Source organism: Megascapheus bottae, chromosome 10, assembly GCF_031878675.1.
Source record: "Megascapheus bottae isolate mThoBot1 chromosome 10, mThoBot2.hap1, whole genome shotgun sequence".
NCBI classification, from domain to species: Eukaryota; Metazoa; Chordata; class Mammalia; order Rodentia; family Geomyidae; genus Megascapheus; species Megascapheus bottae.
The window spans coordinates 54,987,457-54,997,424 of NC_143518.1; the positions used below are offsets into that span (position 1 = coordinate 54,987,457).

General features: G+C 44.7%; 1 non-coding gene across 1 annotated transcript; it reads left to right on the plus strand.

The window, feature by feature from the left end:
- Positions 1 to 4,661: 4,661 nt before the first annotated feature.
- On the plus strand, positions 4,662 to 4,765 carry LOC150058485 (U6 spliceosomal RNA). Its single transcript, XR_016536951.1, has one exon. It is a non-coding gene; the product is annotated as a U6 spliceosomal RNA (small nuclear RNA).
- The last annotated feature ends 5,203 nt before the right edge of the window (positions 4,766 to 9,968 follow it).

Consider the following 9,968-nt stretch of genomic DNA (forward strand, 5'->3'; position numbering starts at 1 on the left):
GAGGGAGCCAGCTGTGTTAGGTGTGCCTGTCCCTGGGCCAGGACTAACAACGGGGAGCGGGAAGGGACAAGTATTAATTAAGCAAGTATTAATTAAAATTTTGATCAGAACCACATTGTAATACACAGCTTACCTGCCTGACTTACCCAGGAACAAGACCTGGAGTAAAGGAAGATGGGCCAAATTTGGCCTCTCTTTTCCTCCCATCTTCTGCATCACTCTCACTGACTGCCACTGGCTGCCTTCTTGTCCCTTCTGCCTTAAGAAGTGTCTACTTAGCACCAGTGGCTCACACCTGTGATCCTAGCTACACAGGAGGATCAGATCTGAGGACTGCCATTTAAGGCCAGCTCAGGCGGAAACGTGCCAATGAGACTCTTACTCCTTGTCTCCACAACTGACAAAAAAGAAAAGAAAAGAAAAGTCTAATTATCTGTCTTTTGTTAGTTAACTGATCCTCCTCCCTCTAGGCCTGACTTAAAATGCAAATGTGAAAAATCTCTGCCAGGGTGTACCTGATAGGGTTGTTAATTTTGAGAACTCTGACTAGATAGATTGTCCTTCCCATGGTTTATATGTTGAGTCTTGCATCTTTCCCATCATCCCCCTCTCTGTCTCTGCTTTCCTGCCCCTGCCCTCCCTTCCCCACTCTCCAGTTCATTCCCCAGCAGGTGCAGGACTTAAGCAAATAGGAGTGCTTCTATAATCGACACCACGGTTGGCCAGATAAAAGCATCTTTGCAGAACCCTGAGAAGTGAACCTGAGGCCGGGGTGTTGGGGGAAGCTCAGACCTCCTGGCTTCTGGAGGCTGAGCCTGGAGAAGAAAGCCTCTGTCCTCCCAAGGATGCCCAGGGCTTCACTCCTTTGCCTGCCCTGGTCCTGCCACCTGCTGTTGTCCCACCCCAGGAGGCACTAATCTGTGGAAACATTTCCCTAGGACATCCTGTGGACTGAGTTCCCAAGGGAAGAAGGAAGGCCACTTAGCAGCTGGCCTCCCAGGGGAGCTTAGGACCAGCAAAGCCCTGGATCTGGCATCATCTTCTGATTCAGGCTGATCAAGGGCATGTGTGCAGAGGAGGAGCAGGCTGAAGGCTCTGTCCTGGGATGGCAGGGTCTGTGGAGGTGCAAACTAGCCTCCATTGAGGGACAGCAGAGTTCCCGACTCCTCCCCACCTCCACTCCAATCCATTTGATTCAGCTCAGTAGCTGCCAGGTAGGGGGCATTGGAAAGCAGCATTTCTTGGCTCAAGGGCAAGAGCTGTGCTTTGTGGCTCACCAGGGAGTTGGGGTCACAGAGGGAGACTTAAGGGAACTGTGAGAGGGACCGGCTGCTCCTTCTCTTTTTCACTCATCAGGCAAGGACTGTCCATGCCTTCCTGGAGTTTGATAGCAGTGGGTTCCCTTGACCTCTTATGTCCCCACCAACTCTCCAATTCTGAACCTCCCTCCTCTGGATGCGAGCCGTTCCTTAGAGCTCTAGCTTAATTGTCAGTGTGTTAGGAACACAATGTGGGGATTATTCAAGCTTTTCTTGCTGTTTCTCCTAAGAGTCACATTCTTTCTCTAGCCCTCTCTTTTTGGCCAATTCAGGACTTATTCAGCTTTTGTCGGAGGGCAAGTTGAAAAACCAATAATAATCCTCACATTGTGCACGGCTTCATTTGCCTTGTCTCAGTTCAGCCCCCACAAAAACCCTGTGAGGCAAATATTATCACTCCTTCCTGTAGGGCAGAAATTCATCCTAAGTGATTGTTTATCTTAGCTCCCATCTGTCACTCAAACTTGTGAGGTTTTTTTTTATTATTATTGGTTTATTTGTTTGTTTTGCCAAACAAACTCCCAACCTGAGCACTGTCTTGGGCTTTCTCAAGGCTAGTACCCTGCCACTTGAGCCACAGCACCACTTCTGGCTTTTTCTGTGTATATAGTACCAAGGAATCAAACCCAGGGCTTTATGCATGTTAGGCAAGCACTCTACCAGTAGGCCATGTTCCCAACCCCAAACTCATGTTATTTCATGATCCTAAATTACCAAAGGGAATTTACTTCCTATCAGAGATTTGTGTGTGTGTGTGTGTGTGTGTGTGTGCACATGCACACACATGCGGTGTGCTGGCACTAGAACTTGAACTCAAGCCCTGGTTGCTTTTTGCTCAAGGTTTATGCTCTACCACTTGCATCACAGCTTTACTTCTGACATTTTGGTGGTTAATTGGAGGTAAGAGTCTCATACATTCCTGCCTAAGCTGGTTTTGAATGGTAAACCTCAGATCTCAGTATTCCTTAGTATCTAGGATTAAAGGTGTGAGGCACCAGTGCCTAGCTTTAGAGAGTTTATTTAATCCTAACAGCAGCAGCAGCTATGGTCTCAGTGTGTCTCCAGAATTCACGTTAGAAACTTAATCCCCAAAGACATATGTGAATGAAACTGAGAAGCTGGAAATTTGATCCAACAATGGTCTATAAACGTAGTGCCTTTGCAAGGTGGTTAGGATTCAAATGGAAGGTAAAGCCCCATGGCGGACTTTACTGGTGCCTTTTTAGGGTAGTTTGAGGAAACAGGTGTGTTTAAACCTTATTTAAAGATTATACAATATATATGTGTGTGTATTAAAATAGCACATGGAACCCCATTACAAAAAGAGACCAAAAGACACAGAGATATGCATGTGTGTTCCTATCTCTTGCCATGTGATTATCTGTACTATCTGGAGACAAAGCCATTACCAGAGGGCAAACCAATGCCCTCCACCTGCCCCATCAGATCTTGAACTTGGACCCTCCAGAACTATAATCCACAAAAAAAAGCACCTTTCTTTATAACTCACATTGTCTCTGTATTGTTGTTGGAAACAGAAAAGAGACTGCCATAGCTCTCATTCTCCATTTTATTGACAGGGCAAATGAGATGCCATGCAGGAGTTAGGGCAAGAGTCTATCTGAATCAAAGCCTGTTTAAGTAGTTAAGAAGAGAAAGCAGACTCAGCAAAGTCATTCACCCAAGATGACATGGTTTTTAAGGGCAGAATTAAGATGCAGGTCCCAAATCTGCATGTCTAGTGTTGTTTCAGGAGCCCCCTGCTGCCTGTCCCAAAAACCTAAGATGTTTAAGTCATTCTTTCTGAGCCAGGGAGATGATGAGGACAAAGTCTGCTGGCTTTGCTGCTGAGTTATGGCTCTCTGTGCTCCCCCGGCTGACCCCTCCCCATTCACATCTCTTCTGTCTGCCTACATAACTTACCACCCCACCCCCAGCTTCCAATTCAGCTCTTTTTCTTTGAGTTTGGGGACAACCAGGTCTGTAATGATCTATACAGAAGAAGGAAGGAACCCTTCAGCAGCCTCTCCCAAATATTTGGTTTTTCTTTTCTTTTTTTTTGAGGGGGTGGGGGGTGGCAGGTGTCATGGGGCTTGAACTCTGGGCCTGGGCACTGTCCCTGAGCTCTTCAGCTGCTCAAGGCTACCACCCTACTGCCCCACTTCCTTTTTTTTTTTTGCCAGTCGTGGGGCTTGAACTCAGGGCCTGAGCACTGTCCTTGAACTTTTCTCAAGGCTAGTGTTCTACCACTTGAGTCACAGCACCTCTTCCAGCTTTTTTCTATGTATGTGGTACCAAGGAATCAAACCCAGGTCTTCTTGCATGCTAGGCACGCACTCTACCACTAGGCCACCCCATTTTTCTAGAGATTAATTGGAGATAAGAGTCTCACATTCTTTAGTGCCTGGGCTGGCTTTGGCTTTGAACCGAAATTTTTAGAGCTCAGCCTCCTGAGTAGCTAGGATTACAGGTGTGAGCCACCAAGCCTGGCTCTCTCCCAGTTTTGAAAAGGAACCCACAGGACAGTTCCTTTGAGAAGTAGCTGCCCTAAATCCTTCTCTTAGAAGTACAGAGCTGGGCATGGTGGTTCACGCCTGTAATCCTAGCTACTCAGGAGGCAGAGATCTGAGGATCAAGGTTCAAAGCCAGCCTGGGCACTAAAGTCCATGAGACACTTATATCATGGGAAATGGGAAGTGGAGCTGTGGCTCATGGGGTAGGGCAGTAGCCTTGAGCTGAAGAGCTCAGCCACAACACCAAGGCCCAGAGTCCAAGCCCCACAACTGCCAAAAAAAAAAAAAGCCAGGCACTGCTCACACCTGTAATTATTCATCAGCAAAAAGAGTAGGAAGGTAGGGAATAAAACTCAGGTGAAATTCTTGACTTTAAACCTCACAGACTTTTCTACCTGGGATAGCTTTGAACCAGATCTTCAAATCTCATTCTCCTGCTGAGGATTACAGGCATGAACACAGCACCTGGCATGTATGTTACACTTAGATTTACAAGTACAAAAATTTCAAGGTAATATAAGTTGTTTAATACCACAAACGTTCCTCAGCCATTGGGTACTCATGGGTACCTACAGAACCAGAGACTGGGAGTAAAAGAGAAGCAGAAAAGTAGGTACTCCCTATTCTGTGTAAGAATAGCACTAGTGCTACCAGAGAGGAAGGATCCGACAAGTTAATTTTCTTTCCTCCTGAGTGCTTTAACAATTATTTCCATTCTTTCTTGACTCCAAAGCTAGGTCTGTTTCCAAAGTTCACAAAATAGTACAACTTACAAACCTGTGGGACATTCAGACTCTATTAACTTATTTTCCTCAAAACCAGGGCATATTTGCTTTAAAAGCACATATACAAAAATTGGAATGATGCAGAAAAAGACTAGCATGACCTCTGCATAAGGGTGGCATGAAAATTCAGGAAACATCCTATTAGTATGTGTGTATAGATGTGTGTATGCTAGTACTGAGCTTGAATCCAGGGCTCCTTCCTCTTGCTTTTTTTTTTTTTTTTTTTTTTACTTAAGAGTGGAATCCTAGGCTGAGATCTGAGGATCTCACTTCAAAGCCAACCCATGCATTAAAGAACCTGAGACTCATAGCTCCAATTAATCACTAGAAAATGGGAAGTGGTGGGGCCGGGAGTTTGGCCTAGTGGTAGAGTGCTTGCCTAGCATGCAGGAAGACCCAGGTTTGATTCCTTGGTACCACATACCTAAAAAAAAAGGCGGAAGTGGGGCTGTGGCTCAAGTGGTAGGGCAATAGCCTTGAGCAGAAGAGTTCAGGGACAGTGTCCAGGCCCAGAGTTCAAGTCCCATGACCGACAAAAAAATAAAAAGGGAGGGGTGGTGCTCTACCACTTGAGGCATTCCTATACTTTTTGTTTTTTGCTGATCAACTGGATATAAGAATCTCAAGAGCCGGCCGGGAGTTTGGCCTAGTGGTTAAAGTGCTTGCCTGGCATGCACGAAGACCCGGGTTCGATTCCTCGGTACCACATACATAGCAAAAAGCTGGAAGTGGTGCTGAGGCTCAAGTGGTAGAGCTCTAGCCTTGAGAAAATCCAAGGACAGGACTCAGGCCCTGAGCTCAAGCCCAGGACTGGCAAAAAAAAAAAAAAAAAAAGAATCTGAAGAGCCTTCTTGCCCAGATGTAAGTTACCTCAGTTTCAGTGTTTTCAATAGACTTAGATATTTTGTGCAAGAAGTCCAAGGCAGGTGACCCTCATGAATGTATTCATGGTACTAGGTCTGCAAAACCAGGAAGGCTTCTGTGATGAGGAGGTCATCATTCTAGGTGACACTTCCAAGTTAAGTGAGAGTTGAGTAGGAAAAGAGCTGGAGGAATTAGGCTACATAGAGCATGCCCGGATACTGCAGATGAGAATACAAGACCTTCATGAAACAGAAAAAAGTCCAGTTTGGGTTTTGTATATCAGAGGAGGAAATGGGAAGAATAATTAGGGGTTCTTCTTCCCTCTCTCCCTCCTTCCTTTCCCTTTTCTTCCTATCATCCTTCCTTCCTTTCTAACTTTTCTAAGCAATATTTAGATCTAGACCCAGATCTACATAGGTTCATATGATCTTAATAATTACCCTACCAAGTAGGCTGTCAACAATAAAACAGGTAGAAAACAGAGGCACTGAATTAGAGAAAGGTAGGTAGATTAAAAGTTTGTTTGGGTTAGTCATTGGGGAAATGCAAATTGAAACCACAATGGGATACTACACTTTACCAAAAATTCTACTAGGTTGGCCATAATTTAAAAAGTGGAAAATCACACATGTTGGCAAGGATGCAGAGAAGTTGGAAGCCTTGTGCATTTGCTGGTGGGAATGTAAAACAGTATAGCAGCTATGGAAAATCATATGATCTTTCCTCAAAAACTTAAACATAAAATTGCCCTATTACCCAAACTATGTGGTCAAAAGAAATTTTTTAAAAATGTGTGTGAATGCTAACATCATCATGCAAATCTGAAATGCAATTTTTTTTTGGTCGGTCATGGGGCTTGAACACTGGGTCTGGATGCATGCCTGTAATCCTAGCTACTTAGGAGGCTGAGATCGAGGTTCAAAGCCAGCCCAAGCACTAAAGAATGTGAGACTCTTATCTCCAGTTAACCACTAGAAAATGGGAAGTAGGGCTGTGGTTCAAAGGCGAGAGCAGTAGTCTTGGACCCATAAGAAAAAAAAAAAAATTAAGGGATTGGAGATATGGCTCATGGCCAGTCAAGGAACAAAAGTATCAGGTTCTGAGTTGCAGTTTTGTTTTGTTTTGGTTTTCCCTGCTAGTCTTGGGGCTTAAACTCAGGGCCTGGACACTGTCCCTGAGCCACAGTACCATTTCCATTCTTTTCTTAGTAGTTTATTGGAGATAAGAGTCTCACAGACTTTCCTGCCTGGGATGGCGTCAAACGGTGATCTCAGATCTCAACCTCCTGAGTAGCTAGGATTACAGGCACTAGCCATCAATGTCTGACTAGCCCTAGTCTGAACCTAAAAATTAAAAAGAATTTTAAAACATAAAAGTCTATCCTCAAGGACCTTGTAATCTAGCTAAGAAAAATGAAACAAATAGAAAACAAATGTTGTGCCAAGATTGTTCCATGTTCTGGGAATGACCCTCCCCCCACTTGTTTAGGGCCCATGTACTTGAACCCCCCAGGTGGTAACAGCTTGGTGCTCCGTGGTTAGACACCTGAGCTCTGATTCGACCAGTGGTTTGAGTCAAATAGCCAATCAGGTAATTGTACTTTCCCTATAAAAGCAGTGTAAAGTTCTTGCTCAGGGCCTTTTCAGCATTGCCAGCTGCTGGTATGCGGAGGCCCGAGTCTAGACTCGTAAATAAAACAACCCCTGCTCTTTAGCTTTGAGTGTGGCCTCTGGTGGTCTTTTTGGGGGTCTAGGAATTCGGGTACAACATTTGGTGCATGGGCCGGGAACCCCCAAGTCCACTCAGACGCCTAGTCAAGGAGTCGTGGAAAACCGTGGTAAATAGATTGGCATTGTTTGTCTCTGTGTATTGTGTTTTATCTGATAATCTGTTAATCTGGGTTGCCTATAGGTTCTGTATCTGGGTCAACGAAGAATCCTGGCAAACGTGCTATAGGATTATTGACGGGGCCAGTGGGAGACGTCCCTTGTGCCCTTTCAGGGAACTATTGTTAGGATGGCCAAGCTGCGACCATCCCTCTGTCTGGTGGTCTTTTCGGGCTTCTAGGAATTCGGGTACAACACAAGCTCATGCTGGTGATGGAGCTCAGTGGTAGGGCATAAGCCCTGGGCTTGGTCCCCTGCACCACAAAAGGAGGACATGGAAGCCAGGTGCATTTAGCTCATGCCTGTAATCCTAGCTACTCAAGAGGCCAGATCAGAGGATTGTAGTTTGAAGCCAGCTTAGCCAGAGAAGTCCTTGAGATTCATTGCCAACTATTTGGCCCTGAGTTCAAGCACCAGGAACAGCATGCACGCGCACACACACACACACACACACACACACACACACACACACACACACAGAGGAAGAGAAGTTTGTGTAAAGGATGTTTAAAGCTGTGTGACTGATCATATTATCAAAGCCTATTATTTCATCTTCTCACACTTTTTTCCCAGTACTGGGGACTGAACTCAGAGCCTCATGCTTGCTAGACAGGGCTCTACCATTGAGCTATACTTTGCATCCAACTAAACACTAAGCAACTGCTATTCCTCCCAATTGCCAGGTTCTCCATTGTCATTTTTTTTAATGGCAAACACAGCGGATGTTAAGTGATTTTAGTTTGCATTTCCCTAATGACTAACCTGAATAACTTTTACTTTATTTTTATTTTTGCCAATAGTAGGGCTTGAGCTCAGGGCCTGAGCACTGTCATTGGGCTTTTTTCAAGGCTAGAGCTCTACCACTTGAGCCACAGCACCACTTCCAGCTTTTTTCTATATATGTGGTACCGAGGAATTGAACCGGGGTCTTTGTGCATGCTAGACAAGCACTCTACCACTAGGCCGAACTCCCAGCCTTGAATCATTTTTAATATGCCTATCTTGTTTTCAATCCACGGAATCCATATTCTACTTGTAATATGACTATTGCTTCCTTCATAGGTTGTTAGGAGTTAGTAAATGTGCATATAAATTTGTACTGTCAGATTTGCTCAGAGAACTGCCATATCACTGAAGATTTTTAGGGCCTTTCCAGACAAAGGCAGGTGTCTTTACCTATAATAGAAATGGATTTTTATTAAAGTTCCTAGCATTCTACACTGCAGCCAAAACTGGCAACCATCAGGGTAGGGTACTGCTCCCCAAACTAGTCAGATCATGAAAGTATCCTGGGCACTTATGTAAGAGGTGTCTCTTCCTGCCTAAGGGGGCAGAGGGAGGGAAAGGGGAGAAAAAACATGGGAAGGGGTATCAATGTTCAAGAAGTAATGTACTTGATACCTGACAAATGTAATTGTAACCCTTCTATATAGCACCCTGACAATAATATACAATAAAGGTGTATATTCCTAATACACATATCTCAAGTAGTATAGCTGTGCCACTTGAGCTACCTCCACTTCTTGCTCTATGCTGGTTAAGTGGAGATCAGAGTCTCCAGGATTGGTCAGCTCAGACTAGTTTACCATGATCTTCAGCCCTTAGCCTCCTAAATAGCTAGGATTACAGCCACCAGTGCCCAGAGGTCATTTTCTTTTCAAAATAATTACCCAGGACCTAGAGCATAGTCTAGTGGTAGAGTGCTTGCCTAGCATGCATGAAGCCCTGGGTTCGATTCCTCAGTACCACATAAACAGAAAAAGCTGGAAATGGTGCTGTGACTCTGCCAGTGGTGCTGGCAGAGTGCTAGGCTTGAGTAAAAAATAAGTGTCCAAGGACAGTGCCTAGGCCCTGAGTTCAAGACCCAGGACTGGCAGAAAAGAAAAAAAAAAAAAAAGAATTGCCCTGGGCTAGAGAATGCTTAAAAGAGCAATAAACAAAGGCTAGTTGAAATCAGATCATCTAGTTTGCAAGACACAGTCTTCTTGCATCCTGGCTCTCAAAAGATAAAGCATCCTTATCTCTGGCATGTGACCCACTGCAGCAGTTAGGCACGTCCTCCAAGAAGTCTAAAATTCCATGTAAGGCAGAGAGGGGGAGATGGGAGAGGGGAGAGAGAACGCTTTTTACTCTTACCATGGTTGTTACTCCTTCTAGATGCCAGTCACTGCTTGTGGCTTTTCCTTTTTGGTGAAACGCCAACAGTCCTAGTATACAGTCCATTTTTCAGATTATATTATGGGTAAGAAAGGGAATTGTGTCTCCCTTTTATAGATGTGGCCCAGGCACATGAAAGACCTCATCTAAGCCCTGTTACTGGGGGGGCTGAGATGTGAAGATCAATAAGAAAGCCAGCTCAGTAAGAAATGTCCATGAAACTCTTACCTTCAATTAACTAGCAAAAAGCTGGAAGTGGCAGTTTGACTCAAGTGGTAGGATGTCACCTTTGAGTAAGAAAGCCAAGCAAGAATGCAAGCACCAGTAAAAGTACAAGCACTGTGTTCAAGTACCAATACCAGCACACACATACATATGCACACATGCTTGCATGCATACACCCACCCCCACATTCAGACCACAAAAGATATCATCTAAAGTCAC